Source organism: Pseudorca crassidens, chromosome 13, assembly GCF_039906515.1.
Source record: "Pseudorca crassidens isolate mPseCra1 chromosome 13, mPseCra1.hap1, whole genome shotgun sequence".
NCBI classification, from domain to species: domain Eukaryota; kingdom Metazoa; phylum Chordata; class Mammalia; order Artiodactyla; family Delphinidae; genus Pseudorca; species Pseudorca crassidens.
The window spans coordinates 1,693,172-1,706,975 of NC_090308.1; the positions used below are offsets into that span (position 1 = coordinate 1,693,172).

Sequence of the window (13,804 nt, forward strand, 5' to 3'; positions counted from 1 at the left end):
TCTGCCTTCACCCTCTGGCTTCAAACCAAAGGCCCTCAGCGTTTTTTCCCTCCAAATAGTTCACCTGTATTTTTTAAAGCTCGTTTCTGCAATTCCTCTAACCTGGCACCTCTAATCCTACCCTCGGTATCTCTTTATTTTTCTCGTGCAGCTTTTATTTCTTTATTCTCTCCTGCAGACTCCCGAGGCTGTTTCCACTTGCTTTCTATTTTATTCATCCATCCTGTAGGTATCCACCTGCGAGATTGTGATTTATTTTACACTTATGTATATATTTGGCCTTCCTCTGTTCCAGGCACAGGGGTCCTAAAACTGTTGGAGTTTCCTAACTGATAAACTATAAAGCTGTCTTTTGTTGTGTTAACGAGGTCACTCTAGGAAAGCTTCTACGGTTGCAGGTTGGTTGCCAGGAGACCAACCACGTGGTTACAGGTTGGAAATTTCAGTCCCACCCCCGACCCCCAGGGAGGGAAGAGGGGCTGGAGACGGAGTTCAATCGCCAACCACCAAAGATGTAATCAATCCTGTCTGTGCAATGAAGTCTCCGTAAACCCAAAAGGATGGAGTTTGGAGAGTGTCCGGGGCGGTGGACACCTGGAGGTGCTGGGAGCCTGGCGCACCTGGGCAGCATGGAAGCCCTTCCCCAGAGCCTTGCCCTTGCATCTCTTCTCTGGCTGTTCCTGAGTTATGCCCTTTTTTAATAAACCCATAATCTAGTGAGTTTCCTGAGTTAACTGGTCAAACCAGTTTAGCTGGTTTCCTGAGACCTGTGCGCTACTCAAACAAATTAACAGAAACCAAGAAAGGGGTCCTTGGAACCTCAGATGTATATCCCATGGGTCGGAAGCACAGGTGATGACCTGGGCTTGGAACTGGTGTCTGAAGTGGGACTGAGCCCTTACCTGGTGGGGTCTGACACCAGCTCCAGGTAGATGGTGCCGGATATGAGTTGAACTGCAGGACCCCCAGCTGGTGTTGGGGCATCGCTTGGTGGGGGGGAGTCCCCCCAGGGACTGGGTGCAGCTCTTGCCGCTGTAAGCGATGCTATCTACGTGTTCTCGTTACAGAGACTGCATTTTTCATGCTGAGTGTTTCCACTCGGGCCTTTTTATTTCTTGGTTTTATTTTGTACTGATAAATCTTCTTTATCTGCTTAGATGTAGTTAACATAGTTATTTCTAATCCTTGGCCAATCCACTTTAATAAGGCTGATTTACACGATAATCTTGTCTGTTTCAGGGTAGTGACCGGCCCATGCTTCCGTGTGAATTTTAAAAGGCAAAACCCTTTTTTAGTAAACTTCGTCAGATGAGTATACTATTTATTTCTCAACAACTACTACAACACATAAAGTCAGCCTGTATAACTTGTACAAACAATTATTAAACATGAAACAATAAAAATTTAAGTTTTAATCACAATAATTAGAAACTCTATGGCACTAGGATATAATATTTATACAAACAGGCCTTGCTTTTGGCTGAGAAAATTTTCAAAATGCATTTCATTACTTACTGGCTTCAATATTGCATTTTACAACAGGTCCCTGATTTGACAGCTTTTTGTGACACTGTGGATCACAGGCAGTTTTAGGGACATTTTGAGAAGCTACACTTTCCACTAGCAAATGATACCGGCATAGTTGTGTATGTCCTGAGAGATTCGGAATTATTTAGAAATGTATCCAATAAATTACTGCCGCAAATCTATCTTAGGACTTGAATGGGAGTCATCCAGTTTTAGAAAACAACCTGAAATTCCTAGATTCTCATACACTGGTCCCCCGCTCCACCCACCCACCCCCAGCTAATATCACCTTCTTACCATGTTCAGCGGTAGATTCAGTGTAGACACATTTTATGTACTGGCAGAATTCAATTCATCTAATTTTCAGATTTCATAAGGCATCTGGAAAACTGGAAAGGCCATAAAATTATTTCAGTCTCAAAACTTTATTTCAAAATTATTATTGTCTCTAACACAGAAAATAAATGATTCTTACATTGTTTTACGTTTCAAAGATGGGCTGAATATAAGTTGCACAGGTAGAATGAGCATTCTTTTTTCTTTTCCTATTATTTTCTTTGTCGGCAAACTTGGCATCAACTGTCAAGAGGCTTTGTCATCTTTATTTTAACATTAATAATATGTCATTTTGTAAACATGATTGCTTTCTTTTTATTGAAATAATTTCTTAATCTTTCAATAACTTTCAGGGCACTGTGTGTATCGAAGTTTGGTTCTTGCATAATTTTGCTACAACATTACTTTTATTTAAAATATTTTTTCAGATCAGTACAGAGCAAATACAATTAAAAGTGAGTAAAAAGGTATAATTTTGTTGTGTGCTGTATACTTTCAGTAATATCAATAATTTCCAAAGGAATGTTGGGCACTGCCTCTCACTGATTTCTTGGATATCTCACAAGTATCTCAGAAACAACACATCCTGAAGTTAAGTCCAGTCTCGACACCGTCACCCGCCTGCTTCCCTGCAGGGCATGGCAGCCCGTGTTCACGCATCCCTGACGCTGGGAAACAGCATCCTTGAATCCCTTCCGTTTTTACTTTCTGAATCCTTAGCAGGTCTGCTGACTCTGGCCTTTCCTAGGTTGGCTTCCTTTGACTGGAGGCTCTGGGTTCTCTAACCCTAGAGTCTACCGGATTTATGTATTGATTAACTAAGGCAGTGAATTCACTTACAGACCAGGGGGAATTCCATTTTCTACAACACATCCAAGCAGGTTCCCCAGTGACTTTCCATCACGGACTCCGCCATTTTCCTCCTCGCTCTGCAAGGAGCTGTAACACACTCGGCAGCGTGTTTCCTGCCCATGTCCCCACTGCAGGGCACGACGAGCTCCAGCAGGTAGAGAGACATGCCAGGTAGTTTGCAAGGATGTCCATCTGGATGCCACTCCTAAATGGATAACATTCCTGAAGTTTTGAATTGTAGAGGCTAAGTATCCACATCTAGGCATTTGCTCCCTTCCAATACCAATTTCCCAGGGGTGCATTTCTGTAATCTTCTAAGTGCTGGATGGGAGGTTCGAGCTGGATTCCATCTGGTTTGTTGTCCGAGGTCAGTGAAACCCCAGACACTGGTCCCAATGTGATGTTAGTCTTTGTTCAATGAGGAGACGGTCTCTCCATCCTTTGTCAGCCCCACACTGGAGACGTGGAAAGCTTGGGTTCATCTCCCGCATGCCGTGCTTAAATTTCACTTTGAAGTCTTTCCCCTTGAACGCCGGCACCCACTGGTATCTGATGGTGCTGATAACGTCGCTGTTTCTAAGCTGGACGCTCACCCAGGCTCCTGGTGGCGCCAAGGGACAAGGTAGCCACACCGCAGACCACTGGAGCGAGAGCAGCCAGCACGGCCGCTGGGCTCCAGGGCATCGGATGTGGGAAACCTCGCGGCTCATCTCCCGGCTCAGGTGGGTTGGAAGCCAAATCTGTTCTGAAAATATTGCCAATTTCGTCTAGGAGAAACCAGGGCACCTAGTTCCTGGCATTTGTGTTGCCACCTCCTAGTTTAAGCCTAAAAATGGGGATTAAATCAAATCACCTGGGAAGCAGCTTTTATTTTGCTCGCCTCTACCCTGCCCTGCCTCACCTTTGACCCTTGTCCTGGTGAGAACACCCGCGGGTCGAGAGAAACACAGAATTAAAGAAGGAGAGATGGGGGATTGCTTTAGGTGTATGTTAGGGATTCAATTGTGTCCCCCCCAAAAAAGATATGTTGACATCCTAACCCCTGAGACCTCGGAATGTGCCCAATTTGGAAACAGGGTGGCTGCAGACTTAATTAGTTAAGAGGAGGGAGGGCCCTAACCCAAGCAGGCTGGTGTCCCTAAGAGAAACGGAGAGAGACACGGGGAAGGACACACGGCCCACTCTCTTTCTCCATCGTCACACAGCCTTCTCCTCCCTGTCTGTGTGTCTGTCTTTGCATCTTTCCTCTTCTTACAAGGACCCCGGTCACGTGTGATCATGCACCGCCCCGTACCCCCCCCCACCCCACCCAGCATGACCTCATCTTAACTGAATACACCTGCAAGACTCTACTTGCATATAAGGCCACTTCATTGGCACCGAGGCTTAGGACATCAACATGTTTTTTGGGACACAATTCAGCCCACCAGTATCCTTCGTGACCCCATCCAGGGCTCCAAGTGTCCCCCCAGGGGGGCGGGTAAGCGCAGCTCCATTCTCCCCCCTCCCGCTGGCAGGAATCCTGTCCTGGCTGCTGCCCCCTGTGGTTTCCAGACCACCCAGAAGTCTTGCTGGAGTGTCTGCACCCCAAGAAACTCTCCGGTCCCTGCCCTGTCGGTCCTCCAAACCTCACACAGGCACAGATTCCGGAAGGTCGCCACATGTCGAGGTCCTTCACGGTGACAGAGAAGGGCCCAGATTCTGTGGGGAACCAGCTGGAGAGGGCGTGGCGGGGCTGAATCCTTGAGCAAAAGGGACACTGGGGGCCTGGGGACCTAAGTGCTCGGCCCAGAGGGCATTTCCAACAGAAACACACACGCTGTCATTTCAATACGTAACTGGGATTTTAAAAACTAATAAGATACTTTGCATATTTTTCATGCTAAGTCTTCAAAATTTGATGTGTGTTTTATACTTAATGTACATTTCACTTTGGACCAGTTCTATTTCAGGTGGTCAACAGCCGCTCCTGGCTGGTGGCTGTCACGTTGTCCAGAGCTCCAAAAGCTGCTCCAGCGCCGCCCGCTGAGTGGGGTGAGGACCTTAAATGTGTCCACAGCACCTCTGCTGCTCCTGCTTCCACTTGGGGGTGGGCTAGACTCCCTGAGCCGCTCTGGCCACTAGAATAAAGGGCGACGTGACAGGGTGTGCCTTCGGAGACTTGGTCCTAAAGGGGACTGGGACGTGGTCCTCATTGCCCTTGCTGTCCTGTTGGGAAGACACAAGCCCCCTTCAGAGGCCCACATGAGGCGCGGTGAGCTTGGCTATGAGCCAGGTACGTGGGCCGTCCTGGAGGTGCACCTCCTGCCCAAGCAGGCCTTCGGGTGACCCTTCCCCCAGCACCACTGCTTCCCAACCGCTTTGTTCTTTAAATGGTGCACAGGGCCGCTCGCCTCTCTACCACCTGGAAAGATATCCTACAAATGAGAGAGAAGGGAAAGAATTTTGTCAAAGCGATGGTGAAGAGATCATGATTTTGACATTTTTTTAACTCTTAAGTCTTCAAGAATTCTCTTCTATGCCCGCCCTCCCTTTTAGTACTTATTTACATGGGCACACATCCTCGTCAACCCACAGCACAGTCCCCTTCTGAAAATTTGTTTTGAGCAATTTTAGGTTTTCAGAAAAAATTGAGCAGAAAATACAGAGAATTTCCTTATACCCACCTCATCCCTCCTCCAATTTCCATATACCCACCTCATCCCTCCTCCAGTTTCCATATACCCGCCTCATCCCTCCTCCAGTTTCCATATACCCGCCTCATCCCTCCTCCAGTTTCCATATACCCGCCTCATCCCTCCTCCAGTTTCCCCTGTCACTACCGTCTTCTACTGAATCAGCACATTTGTTACAACTGATGAGCCAATGTCGATACATTGTTATTAACTGAAGTCCAGGCATCGTTTGCTTCAGGTCACTCTTGGTGTGTACTTCCCGTGGGTTTGGACAAACGTATAATGACACCGTTACGGTATCATGCAGAGTAGTTTCACTGCCCTAAAAATCCCCTGTGCTGTGCTTATCCCTCCCTCCCGCACCTCAGCCCCTGGCATCCCCTGATCTTTTCACTGCCTGCATAGTTTTGCCTTTTCCATATAGTTGGAATCACACAGTACGTAGCTTTTCAGGTTGGCTTCTTTCATTTGGTTGTATGCGTTTAAGGTTCCTTCATGTCTTTTCATGGCTTGACGGCTTGTTTCTTTCGACTGCTGAATAATATTCCATTGTCCGGATGAACATAAATAAAACCAAGGTTTATTCTATTCACCTACGGAAGGACATCTTGGTTGCTTCCAAGTTTGGGCAATTATGAGTAAAGCTCTTATAAATATCCATGTGCAGGTTTCCTGTGCAGACATAAGTTTTCAGTTCACTTGAGTAAATACCAAGGGATGTGATTGCTGGATCGTATGGTGAGAATATGTTCAGTTTTGTAAGAAACCCCCAGACTGTCTTCCAAACTGGCCGCACCATTCTGCGTTCCCACCAGCAACGTGTGAGAGTTCCTGTTGCTCCCCCTTTAAAAACAAAAGCAAATAAACAAAAAACATCTTCTTGATAACTGTTCTCTTTAAGAGGGAAAAATCATTTGGAAAGGCAGTGGAGCCACCAGGGTCCAAAGAGAGAAGTCTACATCCAGAGAAGCTTTTTGAAACAACAAAACAAAACAAGCCTGGTACCAGGCTTCTGGAAGAAGCCCACCCTGAAGCAGAACCAGCAGTTTGTGGGCCGGTTATTCAGGGAATCTATAGAAACAGCTGATCAACAGTGAGATGGGCCCCGGGTGGAGCTGGAGCTCTGCGCCTTGAGGCAAGGACAGTTCTCCTCACCGGCATCCTTAGGCGAGGCTGCAGTGACAGAGCTGAAATTCTGTTCTATTTTTGCAACTAAAAAACTGAGGATGGAGAAATCAACCAGCAATTTATCTTGTTTCCTGGAACGAAAGCATTCCCTCTTCCAACAGGTTGTTGGGTGTTTTTCTTTGTTAATTCTTATCAAGTAAGAAATAATTTGATACTTATTATTTATTTGATACTTATTATTTACAAATAATTCTTCTTATTACTGTTAAGAATTATTCATTAACAAAAAAGACAAGCTAAAAAACCCTAAAATCTTACTACTTTTGATGTGTGTTCACGTATTTCCATCCAGACATTTTTCTCTGTAAATATATAATTAAAAAAAATTATTTTCCTTCCCTCCTCTCCAGGCTGGACATTTTATATCTTTTTCTAGGGAGAGAGAATCATTAAACTCTCAGCTAGAAAGGTTAACAGCCATTGCTGTTTAGCATATCATGTTTATCACATAGGAAATTGCCTTGGGCCTCAGAGCTGCATCTCCAGGCTGGTGGTACGTTCCAGCAAGTGCACCAGGGCAGCACCAACTTGTTATTTTAGCACCTTCTAGGAAAATGAAACTGTGTATCTTAGACTGAACTTAGACTAAGTTCACTGTTGCCCAGTTATTGTGACACTGAAAAGGTCACAAAGTAAATTTTAATTTCCTTCGTTAATTATGTAAGGTAATTGTCACCATGTGTAATAACTGCTCATGGATATTAACACTGATACTTGGAATTATATGACAACTTTCACAAAACAACCTCAGACATAGAATTGCGTGCAGGGCGTCTTGTGACAATTTGGAGCTTATGAAGATGTAAAAGGAAGGGAAACATTGAGCTAACTCACTCAGAGGGGGGATCCCAGCCACCCCCTGCTACCCAGTGGAGCATCAGGAAGACTGATGCCCTTCAGCCCCATCTCTGCTGAGGACAGGACAAAGGGGATGAGCAGATCAAGGCCTCCTGGAGATGGGTGTGGACTGTACCAGTGCAGATCTGGATGGCCAGCTAGGGATTCCAGACAGTGAGCCTGGGCAAATATGGGAGTTGTCACGGCTCCCCTACAAGCTTATAAACCAACACAGACAAAACCAGAAAGCACCCAGACAACGCACATATCCAGGCATCACGACACCTGGACTCCAAGCCTTCTTGAGGTTTCTGGAACATGCTGGTCTGTGCTACCCTGTCCCCAGCACCAAGGTCTTCACCGTTCATGGCACCGTTCTTGGCACAATGGCAGGGGCCATCCTCATTGACGTGGGTCTTTGCTCTGTCACCGCTGCAGCTAGAAAGGAAGTGGAAGGACTGGAGGGATAAGTTAAGACCACCAGAGCTCCTCCCTGTGAGACAGAGGGCCCGGTGCTTTGCACATGTTTTACGTTGTTGATCTGTTCTATCTGCAGATTGTCTTGTTGGGTGGAAAAAAGGAGAGAGGCCAACGCTTCCTTAGCCCTTACATGCCAGGCACTTCTGAATGTTTTACAAATATTAACTCAATTAATCCTCAGACCCCTCTATGAGTAAGTACTATTATCATCCCCTTTTTAGGCAAGGAGAGGTTAAGTAGCCTAAGATCACATAGCAAGAAAGTGACAAAGCCAGGTTTTGGACCCCACAGTCCGGCTCCGGAATCTACGTGCTTAGCCACTGCGTAATACTTCCTCTGCCAGTTTTCACGTTGGGCTGATCCCATGAGATAGTAGATGAAGCTGTTTTGAAAGGTGTAAATGTAAGGGCAGAATTAAATAAGTGTAAGGGCACAATTTATAATGGTTTGCTAATAAATTCATTTATTCAACAAGTTTCTGCCTGCCGACGAACGAGACTCACCCGCTGAGTGTTGACTACATGGTGAAGGGCAAACGCAGCAGCAGGACACGGTGGATCTCTAGGCTGTGCAACGGGGGAAAGCCTTGGGCCCCCTTACCCGAGTTTTGATCTGTTCCAGCCCTCACTGTCCTGCTCTATAAAATAGGAAGATTGGTCCCTGTCTTGCAGAATTCAGCATACTATTGAGCACCCAGTAGATGGTTGGCATTATGAAAAATACCTTGTACCCAACTACAAGGCTCTCACCGTTGAGTGGGGGGGGGGGGGGGGCACCTGAAAAATCATACTGCAACTGAGTCTGTGAAGTAATTGAGGTTTGCAGTGCTGAGAGCGTCCCAAGGAAGCCGTGAGTAAATGGAGCTGGGGACAGCTTTACTCCAGTTGTCGGTTTGAGTGTGACCCCGAGGTACGAACTTACTCACTGAACAAACAACCGTGAGCTGCCAGCCACTCTTCTAGGTGTTTGGGTCTCCGCAGCAAACAAACAGAAATACCTGCCCTGGTGGGGGGGACTTGATCAAAATGAAAGAGTAAATAAGGTAATATACTAGAAGCTGACACGAGCTATGAAGAAAAACAAAGCTGGGAATTGGTGAGGTTTAGGGTTCAGGACTGCTCCCTCGCAGCCCCTCCCAGGGCCCTGGGCCTACTTTTCTCTCGACATCATACCCCAGCCCTTCCTCGGGGTCCCGCGGCTGCATCAGCTTCGGGCCCTGCGGCACTGGAAACGGCGTGCATCCCTCCACGCGCGCGCCGGGCTCTCCCACTACCGCCTCGCGCGCGTCCCACTGGTGGGTTCTGGGTCCCCCCGCAGGTCACCAGGTCCCTGGGCACACCTCCGCTCGCCAGGCACCGCGCTGCGCCTCCAGTGCGAGCGGGTGCGCGCTGGCTGGTGGAGGTCCGGCGGGACGTTTCCACCAGACACCACCGGTGCGCCCGGGCCCGTGCGAACGCCGAAGAATGGGACCCAAGGACCTTGCGACCCCGCGAGGCTGCACCCTCAGCAAGGTGCGACCCGGGATGCTCGAGCCCCGCGGCCGGGCCGTCCAGCTGGTCCGGCGGGGAGGGAGGAACGCGGTGGTGGGGGCTGAGGAAGGGCGCGGCTGGGAGAAAGGGGGAGAAGGCGGGGCGGGGGCGGGAGGAAGCGGGCAGTGGCTGGGGCGCCGGCCAATCCCGAGCCCGGGCACCTCCCCCTGGGGATCGTCCCCAACCGCCGCCCCCGCGGGTTCCAGCCTGACTGCAACCGAGCTGCGGCGACGTTCAGTCCGCCGCCCCGGGACCCGACCTGGACCCTCGCCCAGACCCTCACCCCGACCCGGATCCGGACCCCGACCCCGAACCGGAGCCGGACCCGGAACCGGACCCGAAGCCAGACCCGGACCCTGACCCAGACCCGGACCCTCACCCCGACCCGGACCCCAACCCGAACCCAAATCCTGACCCCGATACGGACCCCGACGCCCACCCAGACCCCGACCCGGACCCGGAACCGTGAACCCTGTCTGGACCCCGACTTTGATCCCCGCAGGTGAGCGTGTCAGTCTCCGCGGCGGGGGGCACCCCCTTCCTGCGACCCCGGCCCCGGCCCCTGCCGGGGGTCCCGGGGGTCGCGGGCACCGGATCCGACGGCTGTCACCTCACGGCCGTCGCCTTTCCTGGTTTACGCCTCTAGGTCCCACCCAGAGGCGGAGGTCGGGACCCTCCCCCGGGCCTGCTATCGCCCCTGGGCGGCTTCTTACTTAGAGACCCGGTCCGGGCCCAGGCTCTGCGCGGAGCGGTCCGGCGCGTCCCGGCCAGCCCTTCTAGAGGAAGCCCCCGGCCCCCCTGGCACCCCCTGGACCCCCGGCCCCTCCGGCCCCCCCGCCCTGCACTCCTTCCGCGGCTTCTCGCAGCCCCATCACCACCACACCCACACCCCACAGTGGCCCGTGCTCCCGACTCAGTCCGGGGCTGCGGCGCTGGTCTGCATTGGCGGCGCGGCCTCCTTTATCCGCCCCCCGCCCCCCGCCCCGCCCCCCCCCGACTCTCCATCCAGGTGCGGCCTGAAACGTGGGCTTTCTGAGCTCCTTTGGAGAGGGCGCGACTCTGAACGTTGCCTGAGGCTGACCTGGAGAAGCCTGGAGGCCCGGCCAAAGCACCGAGAGGCAGACACCCAGGTGAGGGGTACCTGCCTGCCTGCAGGGTATGGGATTCCCAGGGGGACTGGAACTTCCCAGGTCACAGGGTCGGGCTGTTCTGGGTGATTTGTGTGTGGGGTGGGGGGGTGGCATTGGCGCAAGGCAACAAAACGACATTAGCTGTGAATCACCAAGTTGAGAGCATTCCTTGGTTCAGCTGCGTGGCCACAGCCCCTCTCTTCTTCCTCCCCAGAGAGGAAGGCTGGAGCAGAAAGCGGCTGGGGCGTGGGGAGGGGCCGCGGGGGAGGGGCTGCGGGGGAGGGGCTGAGGCCAGCGCTGGGGTCAGTGGGTGAGTGTGTCTTCTGCCACCTTCCGAGTTTCCTTGAAAGGCGAGCGGACTTCTCTAGGACGCTGCTGGTGGGGAGCTGGGCCTTTCCATCGGGAAGGGGGCTGCTGGCCACTTGGCCCTGAAACACCCCTGTCCCCGCTTTTCTGTGGAACCTCGGCCCCCTGCGTCCATCAAATATGGACGAATGTGACTGAAGACAGAAAGGGACGTGTGTCCCGCGCCCACCCACCCAGTCCCAGGGTCCTCCCAGCAGAGGCAGGCAGACAAAAGGAAGTGGGGGAAGGCCCAGCCCAGGCCCCGCGGCTGTGCTTACCTGGGGGCCGGGGTGCGCAGGGCCAGCTGCGTGCTTGACGCGAGGAGGCTCTGTAAGCCGCGCCCCACGTAACTAGTTGTGTCCAGCTCATCCCTCTTGGGCTTTCAGGGGCCCTCTGGTGGCCAGGATGTGGTGGCGCGAGGGCACAGAGGCCCCAGCCACCTGCTGGCCTGGGTTAGGCTATTAAAGTGGTGGCCTGGTGGGCCCAGGTGGGCATTTTGTGGTAGCCCCTTCCTGGGCACGGGCTGGGTGGCTGGTGGGTATGTTGAGGTCCACGCCCCGACGGTGGGGCTGTAGGTGGGACGCGCGGGGCTGTGTGCGTGGCAGGGCCCTGTGGCCCCCAAGTGAAGAGTGGCTTTTCCGAGAGCAGCTGTCATCAGGTGCCGGTCCTCCCGGACTCCGGCCTGGCACCGAGCAGTCCCTGCGGTGAGCGGGAGACGTGAACCTGAACCTCAGGAAATCCTAGGCCTCCCAAGACTGGGAAGACAGGCCCACTAGAACCTCAACGTGTTTTTCAGCAGGACACGGCAGGGTTGGGTGGCCCGCCGGCTACTCAGAGGGCAGGGCCTGGTCGTCTGTCACCTCACCCCAGCCCCACTTTAGCCAGGACTGGTCTGCCCCACGGGGACTGTTTGGGGCACCCTGCCCTCCTCCTAACAGGGGCCTGCAGAGGGCCCCCATTTCCTCTCTTCTGGAAGCAGTAACTCCCCAGGAGCTTTAATCCGCCAGCCGTCGCTGCGCCATTTTACTCTCGAGAAGGGCGGGCTGAACGCCAGCCAGCCGTGTTGACAAGGTGCAGGCCTGCGGGTTTCCCGTCTCGGCCGCCTGATCCCGCCAGGAGGGCCGTTTGTGCATCTTCTTAGGCGTGGCTGCCCCCCCCCCGCCCCGCAGAGGTGGCTGGCACTGCACAGATGCGCCCTGAGCTCAGGGCGAGCAGAGCTGCTTCTTGACTCCTGGCCCGTTGGTTTCGCGGCCTCAGCCTTTTTAGGAAGGTGGTTGGTTTGGAAAAGTACAAGACTTGCCTACACAGAGTCGCTGGCTTCCTTAAAGTTTGAAGTGTCCCTGACGCAAAGACCGGGTACTTTGTACTTGACAAGAACTGTGCCTTGTTTTCGAAATGACTGGATTTTGAGGAGCTGGTCAGGTCTCTGCCGTGGCAGGACCGCGGGGCTGGGATGTTCTCAGATGACACCTGCTGTCTGAGGGCGGCTGTCACTCAGGAAAGCCTCGGGGTCACCTAAACCTTGTTCTCCCCCATCCTTAGAGCACACAGTGTGACCCAGGCACCTGGGCGCGGCTGAGGGTGGGCGCCAGCAGGGAGGGAACGTCTCTGACTACAGGAACCTTGTATCTCCCTGCACCCTGCGCTCAGCCCCCTCCCCAGCCCCTGCACCCTGGGCTCGGCCCCCTCCCCAGCCCCTGCACCCCTGGGCTCGGCCCCCTCCCCAGTCCCTGCACCCTGGTCTCAGCCCCCTCCCCAGCCCCTGCACCCCTGGGCTCGGCCCCCTCCCCAGTCCCTGCACCCCTGCGCTCAGCCCCCTCCCCAGTCCCTGCACCCTGGTCTCAGCCCCCTCCCCAGCCCCTGCACCCCTGGGGTCGGCCCCCTCCCCAGTCCCTGCACCCCTGTGCTCAGCCCCCTCCCCAGTCCCTGCACCCTGGTCTCAGCCCCCTCCCCAGTCCCTGCACCCCTGCGCTCAGCCCCCTCCCCAGTCCCTGCACCCTGTGCTCGGCCCCCTCCCCAGTCCCTGCACCCCTGGGCTCGGCCCCCTCCCCAGTCCCTGCACCCCTGCACTCAGCCCCTCCCCAGTCCCTGCACCCCTGGGCTGGGTCCCCTCCCCAGTCCCTGCACTCCTGCGCTCAGCCCCTCCCCAATCCCTGCACCCCTGGGCTGGGTCCCCTCCCCAGTCCCTGCACCCCTGGGCTGGGTCCCCTCCCCAGTCCCTACACCCCTGGGCTCGGCCCCCTCCCCAGTCTGTGCACCCCTGGGCTCGGCCCCCTCCCCAGTCCATACACCCCTGGGCTCGGCCCCCTCCCCAGTCCTGCACCCCTGGGCTCGGCCCTGTCCCCAGTCCCTGCACCCCTGGGCTCGGCCCCCTCCCCAGTCCTGCACCCCTGGGCTGGGCACCTCTCACCCTGCAGTCCACACCCCCCTGTGCCCCTCCTGGGAAGCCCGGCGGGAGGCTGGTGGATCAGTCAGCGAGGGGACTCAGTGAGCAAGTGCGAGAGCGACTGTGGCCATCACGACACAGATGTGTGGACGGGGGTGGGGAAAGGGGGCCGCGTGCCCTACACCAGTGTCAGCGCCCCAGGGACCCCGCCCTCTGCTCCCCACACAAGCCCAGACACGGCCTGCGTGACCATGCTCCCTGTCCTGTCTACAGAGCACGACAGGGCCCAACACCTGAGGCTCCCTTCTCTAGGCACCCGTGGACGGACCCCTGACGGCAATGGGCAGCAGCCCCTCTGGGTGGGTCTGGGTGGCCGCTGGTTCCTGGGGCACCACCTGCACACACGGGCCTGACTGTGATGATGACATTAAGCTTCTTTCATCACCAAGGGGGTCGTTATTCCAGTTACTTCGCTCGACAACATAATGGATCAGGAAGCAGAGAGGTTTACAGGGTGCC

At 53.9% G+C, this 13,804-nt stretch overlaps 1 protein-coding gene across 2 annotated transcripts in view; it reads left to right on the forward strand.

Annotated features, from left to right (window-relative positions):
- The first annotated feature begins 10,450 nt into the window (after positions 1–10,450).
- The window catches only part of FRMD1 (FERM domain containing 1), a 49,633-nt gene continuing 46,279 nt past the window's right edge, over positions 10,451–13,804 (forward strand). For both annotated transcript variants that reach the window (XM_067701522.1, XM_067701523.1), the window contains exon 1: positions 10,451–10,554. The gene's annotated coding sequence lies outside the window, so the exon portion shown is untranslated. The remainder of the gene's footprint in view (positions 10,555–13,804) is intronic.